Raw genomic sequence first — 16,319 nt, 5'->3', positions numbered from 1 at the left:
ATTTTACATGAAGTGGCCAGCCATCATGTTGTTGTAGACAATATGAGTACTTGATATCCATAATTTATGGTACAAATTGATACAAATTGATAATAGGTTAGGTAAATGTTCCATGATAATAGGTTAGGTAAATGTTTCATGATAATAGATTAGGTAAATATTCCATGATAATGGGTTAGGTAAATGTTTCATGATAATGGTTTAGGTAAATGTTTCATGATAAGAAATTCATGTCTTTTGTATTAAAGAATTAAATGGATGAAATATGAAGTTTTATTAAAAGAAAAAGGGGTGAAAAGAACAAAGTTTTGTCCATCTTTGTTCATCCTAGCCTAAAATTAGAGAAGAGAAAGGAGAGGAGAAAGCTCTTAAATGTTCGGTCACTTGGGGAAGAAAATTGAAGGTAAGTTCATGGTAGTTTGCTTCTATCTTGATGTTCATGAGTTCTTCTTGATTCTATCTTAACTCTTGAAGCATATTTTGATTTTTAGTTGTGTTGTGAGCATTTAGTCATGAATTAAAATGAAGGAAATGGTTGTTGTTTGATGTTCTTTTGATGAAAAATGGAAGATAGGTGAAGTTGAGCCAAACAAATGAGCATGCATGTGCCTTAGATGCTAAAGGAAAAATCGGCTAACATGTTGTGCTTTAAAATGATGAAATGGAGATTATGCTTAAGTAAAAATCATAGATATGTGATGATTGATTGGTGATATACATGTTTAAATAACATGCATGCAAGATAGGTGTATGAAAGAGTGATTTGGTAATAAATCTGCTTGGGACAGCAGCAGTAACGTGACTTTGGAAAATCACCATAAATTGTGGGAGATGAATTAGAAGCTGAATAAATTATGTAATTAAAGCTTATTGAGTCTAGTTTCTAATGAAATAAACAAGAACATATTTTGAATTCTGTACAATGAGAAATTTGATTCGTAATGAAGAGTGGTCAGATTAGTCAAACAGTGAAACATGAGAAACTTTGAGAAAAATCTGGTATTGATTGGATAAAACAAAAATTCTGAAAATTTTATGGATAGAAGATATATGAGTCTATTTTCAGGGAAAATTAACGGAACTTAATTTGGAGTTTCGTAGCTCCAGTTATAAATGATTTAGTGACTGTTACTCAGGAAGACAGCTTGCAGTGAAATTATGATTATGTGGTAAACATTAACAAAAAATTGTTAATGAGTTGCTTATTGATTTCTTATAAGCTTACTATGATCTGTAGGTGTAGTTGGCCGAATATTGTAAGGGGTTAATACGTAGTTTGTATTTGAATAGTTAGATTAACGTGTTAGTAATCCAATTGTAGGCGGTTCGTGTGTGGATCTCGTCGACATATCGTCAGCAAAATGTGTGTAACTAACACCCTCTTTCTTAGTCTAGATCGGCAAAAGCGAAAAGCGAAATGCCGAAAATCGGTATTTTGTAGATTTGCGAAAAAAGCGAATGCTCGTGAGGTAAATCGATTAATGTTTTTGGTAAACTGCAAAATTTGGACTGCAAAGTGCATGATTTACGTGCCTCGATATTTTTGGGCTTAATGGGCCAAAATTGGAATGATGGGCCAACTGCCCAATTCGTAAGAACTCTCGATGCGTGATTCTCAGAGTACGTGAAAGGTAAGAATATGCATGAAAACCCTAAAATAGATAAATTACTAAAATACCTTTAAAAGTGGAAAATTTACAATTTTACCCCTAGGAGATAAATTACCGAAATACCCCTAGGGTTAAATTGACCTAAATGCATGTTTGACTGTTGTTATTTACTGCATGCAATGTTGTTATTATCTGATGCATGGGATTGGGATATTGACGGAGAAGTACTGAAAGTGGCTTGTCCACGTCTTGGAGGCTTTGCCTCAATTTATCGATAATTGAGCAAAGAATGTTTTAAAGCTGTGGAGTGTTAATGGGTGGGTTGAGCTATTCCCACATGGAGTGTATGGCTGGTACGGTGGAGTGTAGTGGTTGGTGGGTTGAGTAGTCTCCCAAATGGGCTTGCATATGTTTACTGATGTTGCATGTATTTTGAAATGGGCCTATGGGCCATACTGTTATCTGAATAAGGGGCTAAGGCCCAGTTTATTGTAATCTGAAAAGGGCTCTGGCCCAATACCACTGTTACCTGAATGGGCTTAGGCCCAATGGGCTTGAGCTGACTTGGGCTTTGAATGGGTTTTCCTTACACACTGAGTTTCCCCAAACTCACCCCTTTTATTTTCATCCATGCAGGAAATCTCCAACCATAGTGGGCTTGGAGCTGTGAGGGAATTCGAAGTGGCCACCCGTTCTGAAAGTTTGATTTTCTTCTGGTGAACTGGACATCCTTTTAATTACGTTTGAGGTTTTGGGCTTTTAAATGTAATAAGGCCGCTTATTTATTTTTGATGGTTTTAATATGTATTACTAAGATAGGTATTACTTATTTTAACTGTTGAAATTGGATAGCTTTAGGGCGCGTTTTCAAAAAAACAACAGTTGATTTCAAAATAACACGACAAGCAAAGCTTCCGCAATGAAAGTATTTTCCAAAATTAATCACTTTTCCTAAAAATCGGTTTCCTAGAAATATCCATGACGTTAAGGTGTGGCAATGGCGGTATGCATGTCAGGATTGGATCCGAAGGAGCTTGGTATTTAAGCAATCGATGGACTCACCACCTCTTTTCCGGTTTCCTACCGTGCATGACTTCCATTCACTTTAACCTATAATGAAATTAATCTTTTGAACATCAAGTACGATTTTCTGGACTTAGAATGAAATTTTTTTTTTACGTTTTTGATGTGGCATGCCGGATCCGGCCATAACTTCTGACCGGGTTTGGGGTGCTACAAAGGTTGCACGGGTCGCCTAAGTCGACTGTGACCTAACTGTAGGGACGGTAAGTGTTACTTAGTTCCCATACTCTGATTGGTTATTGAAAAGTACGTTATTATAAGCATGTGTATCTGTCTGATTTTGTAAATATGCTTTGACATGATGTTGATATGATCTGTTAACTGCATAATAGCATGCCATGATATTTATGATGTATTGCATAGGGTTGGGATTATTGTGAAGAGAAGGAAGTCTGAGAGGCGATTAGCCTGTTATCTGGTAGCTAAGCTGCATACTTATGATATGTGCTGCGATGCTGTACTTTATGGCGTGTAAGGTTGGATGGATCGATTATATCCCCATATACGGTGTGCAAAGATGGGTGGGTCGATTTTATCCCCACATGGTGTGTTGGGTTGGACGGAGATGGTGTGCAGGGTTGGTAGGCATGTTTTCTGATATCTGATCTGTTATGCATGCGAAATCTGTATGATTAAGGCTGAATAACTGTACTATGTTATCTATTTGTATGCATGCTGTCTGTGGGGATGTACACACTGAGTTTACGAAAACTCACCCCTTTGTTTATTTTGTTTGTCAGGTAATCCCCGGTAATAGATGCATCGGTGCGACGGAGGGCTCGATGGTGACCATTGGTAGACATTTAATGGTTTTATGAATAACATTTATTTTCCTGTTTTACCTTAAAAGTTGTTTTTGGGGATTGGATATGCATTCGGACTCGAACTGTTTTTGGGTATATTTTGGGATTTTAAATTGATAGATTATTGATTTAAGAATTAATGACGTTTTAGCTTTCGTGTTTATGAAATGTTTCCACTTGATATTTGGAGTAGGGATTTCACGACCTAAGTAAAGATAACAAACTGGACAAATTTTCAACTCGCTAAGGTTTTCTAAAAAACACTCACATGTGATGCTACCAGATTCGGCCATAACGTCTAGGACGGGTTTGGGGGTGTTACAGTTTAAATAGAATAAAATTTAAAAAATATATTAGAGTTAAGTAATTTTTTTGAAAGTAGAATTAAATAAAATTGAATTTTGAAGTTTAAGTTTTTTTATATTATAACGGGACTATGTGTATTAAATCAAATAAAAATATGAGGAATTAAAAAAAACCCACCACTTTAGGTCAAATTTGGTTAAGGAAACTTAGCTATTAAAATTCAGACTTAAAATTACTCACAAATTTTGAAAACCTTGATACAAATGAAATATCTCCTGTAAATTCTTCACCCAAACACATTAAAGTACCTACTACTTATCATATAATTACAAAAGTTGTAATTTGAATCAATTTACGAAAACAAAAATGAATCTATCAAAAAATGAAGAAGGAAAAGAAAAATGATAGATAGTTGTCAAGATTAAATTTTTATTAGTTTATTTAAATATGTAGATAAATATAAAAATTAAGACACAATAATGCTATTTAAAATCAACTTTAAATATAATTATTTAACCACAATATATGGTAATTAAATCATAATTATTATAAAAAAAACAAAGAATAAAGAACAAGGAGAATGGAAGAGTAAAGAGAGAGTATATTTTATTGATCAATCAGAATATATACAAAGCTTCTCCAGAGTCTGCTTCTCCAGAGTCTCTATTTATAGGCATAAGTAGTATAAATGAAGTAAAGATATACTTCTACTGACTATTAGAATTTAAAGTACATCAAAACTTATCTTGATCTTGATGAACATTCACTTAATAAGATATTCATAACACTCCCTCTTCGATGTCCATTAGTAGAGAATGTGCCTCGTTAAAACCTTACTAAGATAAAAACCCTATGAGAAAAAAAATCCTAGATAAAGGAAAAAAAAATCCTAGATAAAGGAAAAAGAATACACATATCTATAATACACACAATATGCTGCCTCATTAAAAACCTTACTAGGAAAACCCAACGGGACAAAACCTCGGTTAAGGGAAAAAGAGTACAACGCGTATTTATTCCCCCTCATGAAAACATCACATACTTTCTCATATTCTACATATTCAATCTTGAATACTAGTCTTTCAAATGACTATTTGAATGTATCTGTTAAGCATTTATATCATCATTCTTTTGAAAGTCATGAGTGAGGGAAAATTTTGGGGGAAATATATTTTGATCTCTTCAGGAGTTTCAACAAAAATCATAACAAATTTTAATCATGATTCTTCTATAAAAACACAAATAGGTATTTTGGATCATTTTATAATCCTCCTTCAACTACTATTTACCACATATATTCAAATTATTTCAATTCATATAAATGAACAATTTCCCAAGAATTTCAATATGCTTATAATATTCTAAATCCTTTAAGGATATTAATATAAATTTTATATATAGTGGTTCATAAAAGGTTGTAACAATAATCATTAGACGCAAGTTAAATCTTTTATGAATTGTCAAAATAATATATCTAAAGGTTATTGCATCCACCACAAAATAATATTATATCTTTTCATAATCAATGCCAGGACTTAGCAAAAAACTTCATATTTTATTCTGCTTTTGCAAAATTACTTCATTTGCACCACCACTGGCTTTATACCTTTAGATATTTGGACTACTAGTCCAAAAACTTCACGAATTTAATTATACTTGAGTTGCGTCTTTCTATTTTGATCAATTTATTCCATATCTATATTTCTCAATAGATTTATGCAAGATCTTTTTTATTTCATTATTTCAATAATAAAATTGCATGCAAAATCATTATTGATCACTTTTATTTTCTGGTTCCACATTTTCTTGAATTGACATAACTTATTGAGATATTTTATTTTCAGTTTCAAGTACATGAATCTCTTTTGGAGTTTTACTTATTAGTTATGTCTTGGATCTCTTTTGGAGCACCCGCCTCCACTATATGACCATCTAGAAGAATTTTCATCTTTGGAACCGATCAATGTATTATTTACTTTAACTGAATGTCCTACTGGGACTTTGATTCAAATTAAAATATTAGCTGATATATAACACTTGATTATTCATATTAAGTTTGTAAATACATCTAACAGTTAACTTATAATGAGTTAACCTTGTTGAACTTCTGGTTCAAATTACTCTCCTTCTGACTCATTACAAGTTATTATTTCTCTCCTCCTAATATTGGGAAAACTATCGAATCAAAATTGTGATCACAAATCATGTAATAATTGAATCTCCAATACATTCAAAACATCTAATAATATAAAGAAACTTGTAATTAATAAATATTCACAACTTTCTTTGAGGATTCACTCATATTTGTGCATTTTGGTGTAGCAATTGGAACATATACGCACCTACAAAAATTCAAAGATGAGAAATATTTAGCTCTTGATTAAAAACTAATTATAATGGGGAGTATTTGTAACAGCCTGTTTTTCTGTTATGTCCGAAATAGTGGTTTCAGGGCCATAAATTCACGAGTAAGTATAATAATATTTACAAGTCAAATATGGTTTTTAAAATGGTTTTTGATATGATAATTTATGTTATATAAATGATTAATTAAGTTCAAGTGGTAAGACCCTAAAGTCAAGTGGTTTTAGAAAATGAGGTATCAGGACCTCATTTCTATAAACCGAGCTGTAAATATTTTTATATTTTTATAAACATTTTCGGAGTGTTATTAAGGTTGTATTAAATTTTCGTTAAGAAATTTTAATGTTTCGATAGTTAATTAAGTAAAAAAGGACTAAATTGTAAAAATTGAAAATGTCAATCACTATTAGTTTAAAGGTGTTAATTGATTAAAGAATTATAACTGGATGGCCTTAATGGATAAATTACCCATTCTTAAGTTGGTGGAAAATTAAAGCTTTATTTTAATTTAATTTTATATGTGATTTATATGTTATAATAATATTATTAAAAGATAAAATAAAAAAAATAAAAGTTAATAAAATAAGAAAACAAAAGGTTTTCTTCTTCATTTGATATGTTCATCACAGAAACACCATGGCAAGAAGAACCGAGGTTCGGCCATGCTTCAATTCATGCATCGTAAGCTATTTTTACCCGTTTCTATTAATTTTTATGTTTTTCTTTATTGTTGCAACTAGGTCCAGCTAACCCATGCCTTCGTTTTTGAAACTGTTAAAGATTTTGAATGTTGCCATTGATGAATCTTTGTGAATTTAGATGTTAAATGATGAATTTTAAGTGTTGGTTAGTATTTAAAAGTATTTTGTTAAATGATTTTTGATGAATTTGGCAATTAGGGACTAAGTTGTTGAAATAGTAATAGTTCAAGGAATTGATGTGAAATTATTGCACAAATGGACAAAAATGGATGCTATCAATATTTCGTTAGCATGGGTTTACAATAAAAATGGTTAATTTACATGTTTTAGGCTCATGGACTAAATTGCATAAAAGTAAAATATTAGGGGCAATTTTGTAAAAATTTCAAAAATGACTAAATTGAGTAAAATAATTTTTTTTAACTGTCTAAATTAATGAATTGAATGAAATTCTTAATTTAGATCAAGAACGAGTGCAAAATCGAGGAGAAGAAAAAATTACTAAATAACCCCTATACTTAGTTATTTCTACAATTTAGCCAGGTAAGTTCATAGGTATAGAATTGTACATACCTATATATATTTCTTATTTATGAATGCATATACTTATATATGATGTTTAAAATGTGAGTTGGAACTCGAAATATTATAACTGAATATAAGATGAGAAAGGATTTATAAGAAAACTATTGAATGTTTATGAAATATGAGATATGCGATTTCAGAATGATTATGAATTGTTGCAGCATGCGTATTGAGAAATATGAAAGTGATTAATGGATGATGTCAATCTTTGTGATGGTACATTGACAATATGAATATATGTATTGATATTATATTATGTGTACGGAAATGATGAAGTGCCTGTGAATGATAAAAGAAATGGATTACATGAAATGTCTGGTTGAACATAGTAATCACTAGGATACGATTGGAATGCCAATAAGGTTAGAATGCACGCTTGTATTGGATTTACACTTTTGTGCCCTTGTATACTCTTCAGTGTCCCTATTCACACTATGGTGCCCTTGTTTGCACATATGTGCCCCAGTCTGCACTTTGGTGCCCCTATTATGGATCTATGATGCCTTTGGTGTGGTGTAGTTGCACAAGTATTTGACTCAAGTTACTAGTTCGTCCGGATAAATGTGAATGGAATTTACAAAATTATATTAATGTTAAAGGCTAAGGTATAGTGAAGATATTAGTAAATGTTCAATGAATTACTTAATCATATATTAGTATTGTTAAATTGATGATTATTCGATTAAAGATATATGTTTATATACATATATGAATGAGTTTGGATTGAACTATTATAGTACAAGAAGCATATGATGAATCATTTTCAATATGAAGCCTATAAGTTCTTCGTAAATGTATAATATGATTAATTTATTCATTTAGCTTTAATCTTGTTTAGTGAAAGTAAGTGATTCCAAAATGATATGTTTATAGGAAAGTTTGAGACGAATGATGAATTATAGAATGATTATTAGTTAAATATGAAAGAGTTATGTTTAAATGCACTAACTTATGGTTATGGTTGATGTTTATGCTTATGTATTGTGTGTTATATAAATGAAATGGGTGAAAATAGATATTGAAATGATAAGTTCATGGATGAGATGAAATATGATGAAATAAAAAGGATTGTTGAGTTAAAGGACTTACTTGTAAGGAAAGAATTTAATTATGATATATGTGAGTTTACTTATGTCACGAATAAATACACTAATTCGTGAATTGATAACGTGATTAAGCTTATGCTAAGAAAATGGAACAGTGATTAAGTAAATGAAATGATTCACCGTTTTAAGAAAAGGTTGATGATTATGTAATTCAGCTTATGATAATACTCTAGAATGACATATTTTTATGTATTAATTATATGTTTATTTTAAGTATGATCCTACTAATTTGAGCTATTTATGACTTTTTATCTTATAGGGACTAAATTGAAGGCAAATGTAACACCCCAAACCCGGCCTAGACGTTATGGCCAAATCTGGCGATGTCACATGGAATGGAATTTGAAATCGAATTTATCAAGTTAAGACCATTTCCGTTTACTAGATTTTATTTATCTTTCATCAATTCCAAAACTATTTTCTCTTTAATTTGATTCGTTTAAAAATATATTCTGTAGTGGAAGCTTTTAAAACAGTGATATTTAAAGAAAATTGTTTACATTAGGAAAAACATTGTATTTAATAAAACCGAGTTTTCGTTGAGTTTGTAGTTTAAAGTCCATGTCAACAGTTAAAATCCAAAGTAAGCGAAAATAGTCCAAAAGTCCAAATTACATCATAAATACCCGAAAAATAATAGGAATTAAAACATTAAATGGAATTAAATTAGTTCAATAGTCATGTGGTCACCGTTGAGTCCTCTGCCGCATCGATCCGTCTAGGTCTGGGGGTTACCTGTACAGATAAACAAAAAGGGGCGAGTTTACGTAAACTCAATGTGTAATCCCCACAGAAGACATGCAACCGTCAAACAACAGTTACCAGTCAAATGCCGTCTGGGCTTAAGCCCATTATAGATACAGTCTCAGATATAAATAGGGCCTTAGCCCATCTCAGATGCAGTATGCATATAGTAATAGAAAACAATATCCTATCCACCAGCCTCTATACACCATCTCCAACCATCCTTACACACCATGTGGGGTTTAAAACACCCTGTAACACCCCAAACCCGGCTCAGACGTTACGACCGAATCTGGCGTGTCACATTGAAGTGTTTTTCAAAAACCATGTTTTCATTGAAAACCCTTCTTGATGTTTAGAAACTTTTACCATTTAAACTTGAATAAAACCTTAGCCTTATTTTTTTTTCCAAAATGTGATTCATTGTAATAATCAAAGCATTGTTAACAACCTTGTAAAATCTTATGGGAAACTTTGAAAACTTGTAAACCTTTGTAGTGGCAGAAACATGTTATTTTAAAAAAACAGTTAAGTATCGAAAAAAATCAAACCTTCTTTGTCATGGCTTAAAGTGAATGGATACTACGCACCAGGTAGGATTCAAGAAAAGAGGAGGTGAGTCAATTAGACTGCTTAAGTACCTAGCTCTTCCATGATCCAATCCTAGACATGCATACATTCATTGCCACACTTTAAGCTTATTACTTGTCCACGAACAACAAATTAAGTTTAAGTCTATTTAAAATATTTATTTCCTTTGAAAACATTTACGTTGCGGAAGCTTTGCTTGGTTATCGTGATATTTTAAAAATAAGTAACTTTTATAAAACGCACCTAGAGCTAACCAATTTAATAACCCAAAATATTAAAAATAATAAAAAGCGGCCTTATTACAACTTTAACGAATAAAAATAATCAAAATAATAAATGCAAAACTTATTTTAAAGAAAACAAAACTTAATCTTCGTGGCCACTCTGAATCCCATCCACTCCAAGTCCATCGATCTAAGGCTCACCGCAAAGATGGGAAAAAAGGGGTGAGTTTGGAAAACTCGAGTGTAAAATATCCCAACCAGAGCCCAAATCGGTTCAAGCTTTCTTGGGCCTAAGCCCTATTCAAATCGTGTTAACTGGGCCTTAGCCCATATCAGTATTAATTTGGGCCATAACCTCTTACAGTAACAGAGTATACTGGGCCTAGCCCATATCAAGATTAATCGGGCGTAGCCTATTACAAGTCGAGATATATTGGGTCTTGCCCATATTAACACAGATTGGGCCCATTTTAATACTGATTGGCCCATAATAAAACAGTCTCATATGATTAATGCATGATAACCCCATCCAACCTCGCACTTGCCTCCGTCCATCCCTACACTTCCTGTGGGGAATAAATCACCACGCCATCCCTACACTTACGGTGTTAGCACCGATTATGCACTAACTATAATCCCCAACAAAGTCATTTATATCGTAATATGTGGCACGACCACCGTAACAGGTTCTTCCTCCATAACAAAACCCAACCCCATGCAATGATATACATGTCATGGCATATAACAAATGAATCGAATATCATGTATTTCGGTCAAAATTAACCCTAGGGGTATAACGGCTATTTAGCACCTAGGGTAAAACGGTAATTTTATACTTAGGGTAGTTTAATAAAATTTACTATTCTAGAGTTTACATACATATTCTAACCATTAACACATTAATGAAGCACTTACCGAGAGTTTTTACGAATCAGACTGTTATTACTAACCTATTTTCGCCCATTAAGCCCAAATATACCGGCGTGCGAAATTACACACTCTGCAATCATACTTGCTTGCGATTATCAAAATTAACAACCAAACCACCTCACAAGCGCCAGACGCTTGCAAGTTCATAAATGCCGGCTTTTTGGCTTTTCGGCTTTTACCGATCTAGTCTATGAGTGGGTGTCGTTTACACACCTGATTTAGAATGATACGTTGGCGAGATCTACACACGAACTGCCTACAATTGGATTACTACCACGTCAATCTAAATATCAAAAACAAACTACTTATTTAACCTCTTACCATACTCGTCCAACACAGCCTTAGATCCCAGGTTTTTTTTTTTTTACCTTTTGCCGAAATATGGGTTAGATCTGAAGAGCCAACCGAATTAGTCTTCAAGCCCTTCGTTGTACGTCCTCTTGTCCTCTTGTCTATGCTAACTCTTACACAATCAAAAGAAAGAGGCAAAAAAACCCTTAGACCAAAACGCTAGCCACCCTTAGGGGTTTCTACTTTTCTTAATTCCTGAAATAAAGAAATAGATTCGAAAACTTACCACCGATTTCTTCAGCCAACGATTCAACTTTAGTTCTTATTCAATTTTGATGTAGATCTAACCCTCAAACCCTAGCAGAAATCGATCCTTTACTGGTCTAAAGATCCGGCTATGCTCCTAAGACTATGGGGTTTTCGGCTTTTAGAACTTATTCTTAGGTATGCTTATTTCGAGTTAAGAAGAAAATAGAAGAATAACGAAGAAAAAGAATAGAGGATTCGGCTAAGGAGTAAAGTCGGCTATCACGTAGTGTGGTTTAGCCTTTCGAAGGGTAATCGGTTAGCAATGGTTTGAGAGAGATCGGTGGAAGAAAAAGAAAAGGGAAAAGAATTTTAAGAATAGCAATAGAAGATTTAGGCTTCGGAGAAGAAAAGAAAGATGAATCAAAAGGAATGAAGTTTGAGAAAATAAAATAAAATAAAGAAAATATGATAAGAGAATTTGAGCTGAAAAAAATAAACAAACAATTCATCCTAGCCAAAATTTGAGAGCTTTTTCGGCATTTAATTGCCTATAGCCAATTGGTACCACCATGAATCCTATTTGACATACAAATCCTTCCCAAGTTTAAATTCCTATTTTTCTCCTTAATTTCAGCCACCACCAATTTAAATCCTATCCAACTTCCTTGCACCATCAGCAGAGTCCACCGCTTGACCAACTCAAGCCATGGCTAGTAGAGTTTCGGTCAAACTCGACTCTCCCCACGTGAGCAAAAAAATACAAGCCTTCCGTGCGCGAGGTGAGGCTTGAACCTCGACCTCAAATGCGCCTTGTGCCTTCGCCTGCGTCTTTGCCATTTGCACCATGCTTCTCTCTTTACTTATATACGGTCACGATTAATTATAAACCTTACTGCTGAAGTCTTGGTCCGCCTAAAACAAACCAAAATAACGCCAAAGACTGGATTCGAACTCGTGCCCTCTCGGTCCCTTTAACGCTGCTGCTTTCATCGCGCCATTAGCTCTTTTGTGTTAAATTATACTGCAACTCATCTTAACCCTTATCTAGCCGCGATCGCATATAAAAAAACACACAAATTGCGCGCAGCGTCCTTGAACCTAGGCTCCTCCCACACATCTCGCCACTAGGCGGATGCTTGCTTCGACATGAATTAGCTGAACAATTAATAAGGCCTACACAGCGACCCTTGGTTTTCTAAAATAAAACTCACATTTGCGCACGCAGGAATCGAACCCTGCTCCCTTCCTCTCGCTTAACATGCCTAACCACTAGGCCAGACTCCTCCTTATGTCAAATTTTAGCCGAACTTATTAATTAACCTTAATGCCCAGATCCCCTAAAGGAGCAAAAATAATAATTTTTTTTTGCTAGAGTCTTGGTCCTAATTTTTCCCACACTTTAAATCCATTGTAATGTATTTAAAACTAAAATAATAATAATAATAATAATAACCATAATAATGAAAATTTCAAATACGATAATATATATATATTTTTCCTAATAATAATAATTATAATTTCCATAAATCAATAAAAATAGATACATAAAATTTTCTAATAATATGTTAATTTAAACACTAAATTAACAACAATAATTTTATAAATATATTTGTATCTAATAATTATAATGATAATAATTTTCATAAAAATTAAAATATTAGTAATAACATAAATATTTTATCAATATATTTTTTTAAACACTAGTAATATTTAAAACTTCTCAATATTCGGGTTTTCTTCTATCCGAATCCCAGACTCAAAGCCCAACTCTTCTAGGCCCAATTTTTGGGGCGTTACACACCCACCCAGCCCTACACTCCAAGTCATACCGAATACAACACTTATCAGTAAAATTGCAGCTGAGCTACCACATAATAGGCATGAAAGCCTTTCAGTACACTTCCTCCAATAACTAACCATCCCACTTCAATGTAGATGCAACTAAACATGCTCAATACAAATATACAGAAGTACATGCTTACATGATAATATTCAGTTATCAGTCATACATACAGATTAGTAAACATGCATAAATTTAACATGCTTAATACATACATTTATACTCAGTTCACACGATTTAGGGTCTAAGTAGAGCTTACAGACCCTATAGTAAATTCACATTCAACTCGAGCGACCCGTGCAACCCTAGGAAACATTTTAGCTAAATGGGCTCACACACACCATGTGGTTTGCCTGTGTGGGCCCACAAGCCCAGATTGGCCTTAGCCCATGTGAATCACACGGCTGGTCCAAATTTCATACGCCCACGTGGACTACCCGTGTGGGCCCACAAGCCCAATTCGGTTTAGCCTGTGTGGCATACATGGCGACACCCCGACCATCACACGGCCTTGTCCTGCGCATGGCCTGACCTTCATCGATTACACGGCCGTGCTGCCGCACACGGCCTACCACATGGGCGACCACACGCTCATGTGGCGTCGACAGTGGGGTTTTTTTGGCTTTTTTCGAATCCTATTTTCTACATTTTTGGGTACACACTTGGGATCAATTCGATGCAAAATCACTCCTAAGCCTTCCAAAGCCTAAATATTATCATAATAACACTCAATTTCAGTAACATCTTCGAAACCTTAACGGAAAGATTCTATGAATGGGAACTCACAACATCAATAACGTATTCGTAAACTTACTGGTAACGAGCAGAAACCTTTAATGCTCAAATCGCTGTAGGAGTATGTAACAACCCGATTTAGACCCTAATTGAAACGGTAGTTTTGGGACCACAAATCTGAGTCAGAAAAATATTTTAAAATTATTTTCTGTGTTTATTTTTTCTGAATTTATATCTGTGAAATTTTCATGATTTAATTTTATCGTTTGAGTGTCCGATTAAATAAAAGGACTTAATCACGTATAATGAAAATTTAGTGGTTATTTCCAAAAGGGGCTGAATTGTTAGTGGCTTTCTAAATTGAAGCCTTAAAGTTGTAATTATGCCATTATTATTATAGATGGACGGTAATGGCTAAGGAAAGTAATGATTTTTATTAAATTATAAAGGTTAAATTAGTAATATGGTTAATAAACATATAATAATTAAAAGAAGTTAACATATTCATATTTTATTTCATTTGTTCATCCACCGAAAATAAGAGACTAAACAAAAGAAAAGAGAAAACCTAGGTTCGGCCATCCTTCCAAGCTCGATTTAAGGGTCGTTCTTAGTTGGTTTTTGATAATTTTTACGTTTTTTGAGATCGTTGCTTCTAGTACTACAAAACCCATGCTTAAATTTTTTATTTTGGTGACTATTTTGAGTTACGCCATTGTTGAAAGCTTGTGATTTTTGTTGTTTGATGATGAAATATGAAAGATATGTTTTAGATTAACATGTTTTGTATTGGAGTTTTTGATGATTTTGAGTATTTAGGACTAAATTGCAGAAATAATAATTTGAGGGACTAAAATGTGAAATAAATGAAACATATGGACTTGTATGAGTATAGGTAAAATTCGGCCCAACATGGGTATATTTAAATTTTGTATATTTTATGTTTTGTGCAATAGGGACTAAATTGTAAAAAGTGTAAATATCAGGGGTAAAATGGTAATTTTCCCATTTATGTGTTTTTGGACTAAATTGAATGAAAATATGTTTGAATGAGCTTAATTTGAATATGCTTAGATCAAGAACTAAAGAAATCAAATTTGGATCGGGGGAAAATGAAAGTTGTCGACTAGCTGCCTGTTCCGTTTTGTATCGTCCGAGGTAAGTTTATAAGCAAATAGACGTACTTAGTTTTAATTAAATGCAAGGTATATGTATGCTAAAATGAAATATATGATTTTATTTATGCTAAAGCCAAATGTGAATAAGCTTGATTACTATGTTTCCGAATTGGTTTCGACCGAGTTACGATGTCTGAAAGCCCTCTATGAACCTTAGGAATAGTTAGGATACATATGTCATGACATAGGATTCCAATATATGTGTGCAAGTAAGACCATGGCGTCGATATGTGACTTTGATATATGTGTGCGAGTAAGACAAAGTTTGGGACAGTGGCATCTATATGTGATTACATGTAAGACCACGTCTGGGACGTTGGCATTGTACGATATGTGTGATTATCTGAGTGCCTTATCCAATTTCGAATGGTTCATCAGGTAAAAGAAAATCGTGAATGGGTGTGTAAAACGAGCTAAATGATCAAGTATGAGTTAGCTTGTTGTTTACTTGGGATAATGTAAATAAGTAACTTGATATTTATTACTAATTATGCGTGATACAAACGAAGATTATATGTGAATTTGGTAAATATATTCAGCCTTGTAAATAAATGGTATGAATATTGTAGAATTGATTCTTGGATATGTGTATATATGTGAGTATGTATATTCGGCCATATAAGTCGTATATGTACATGATGTTATATTATGGTTCTTGAGCTTATATAAATGTGTATGTGTATGTTTGATTATACTAAGACATTTTGACTTAGAAAATTGAATGATATTAGGTCAAATTGATTAAGAGAGAATTCAGCCAAGGTAGAATTTGTGTATGAAGATGTATTATTTATCTCATTTGTAGGTTTGAGGTTAAGATTGATAATGATAATGGAATTTGGATTAGCTTAAAATAAGTTGAATATATCATTGGGTTGTTTATTTGCTTATGACTTACTAAGCTATGATAGCTTACTCTGTGTATTCATGTTTACTCTGTTTTATAGATTTTGGATTCAAGTTACAAGCTTAGGGATCG

At 33.2% G+C, this 16,319-nt stretch overlaps 2 long non-coding RNA genes across 2 annotated transcripts in view; both read left to right on the top strand.

The window, feature by feature from the left end:
* Window positions 1-2,439, top strand: part of LOC128282525 (uncharacterized) — a 66,586-nt gene extending 64,147 nt beyond the window's left edge. The window contains exon 2 of the long non-coding RNA XR_008272822.1: window positions 2,247-2,439. This is a non-coding gene — a long non-coding RNA (uncharacterized LOC128282525). The remainder of the gene's footprint in view (window positions 1-2,246) is intronic.
* Window positions 2,440-3,062: 623 nt separating this feature from the next.
* On the top strand, window positions 3,063-3,664 carry LOC128281691 (uncharacterized). The gene is made up of 2 exons (XR_008271946.1): window positions 3,063-3,270; window positions 3,434-3,664. It is a non-coding gene; the product is annotated as an uncharacterized LOC128281691 (long non-coding RNA).
* Window positions 3,665-16,319: the final 12,655 nt, after the last annotated feature.

This window comes from Gossypium arboreum, chromosome 10, assembly GCF_025698485.1.
Source record: "Gossypium arboreum isolate Shixiya-1 chromosome 10, ASM2569848v2, whole genome shotgun sequence".
NCBI classification, from domain to species: domain Eukaryota; kingdom Viridiplantae; phylum Streptophyta; class Magnoliopsida; order Malvales; family Malvaceae; genus Gossypium; species Gossypium arboreum.
This window is presented reverse-complemented; position numbering and strand designations above follow the sequence as displayed.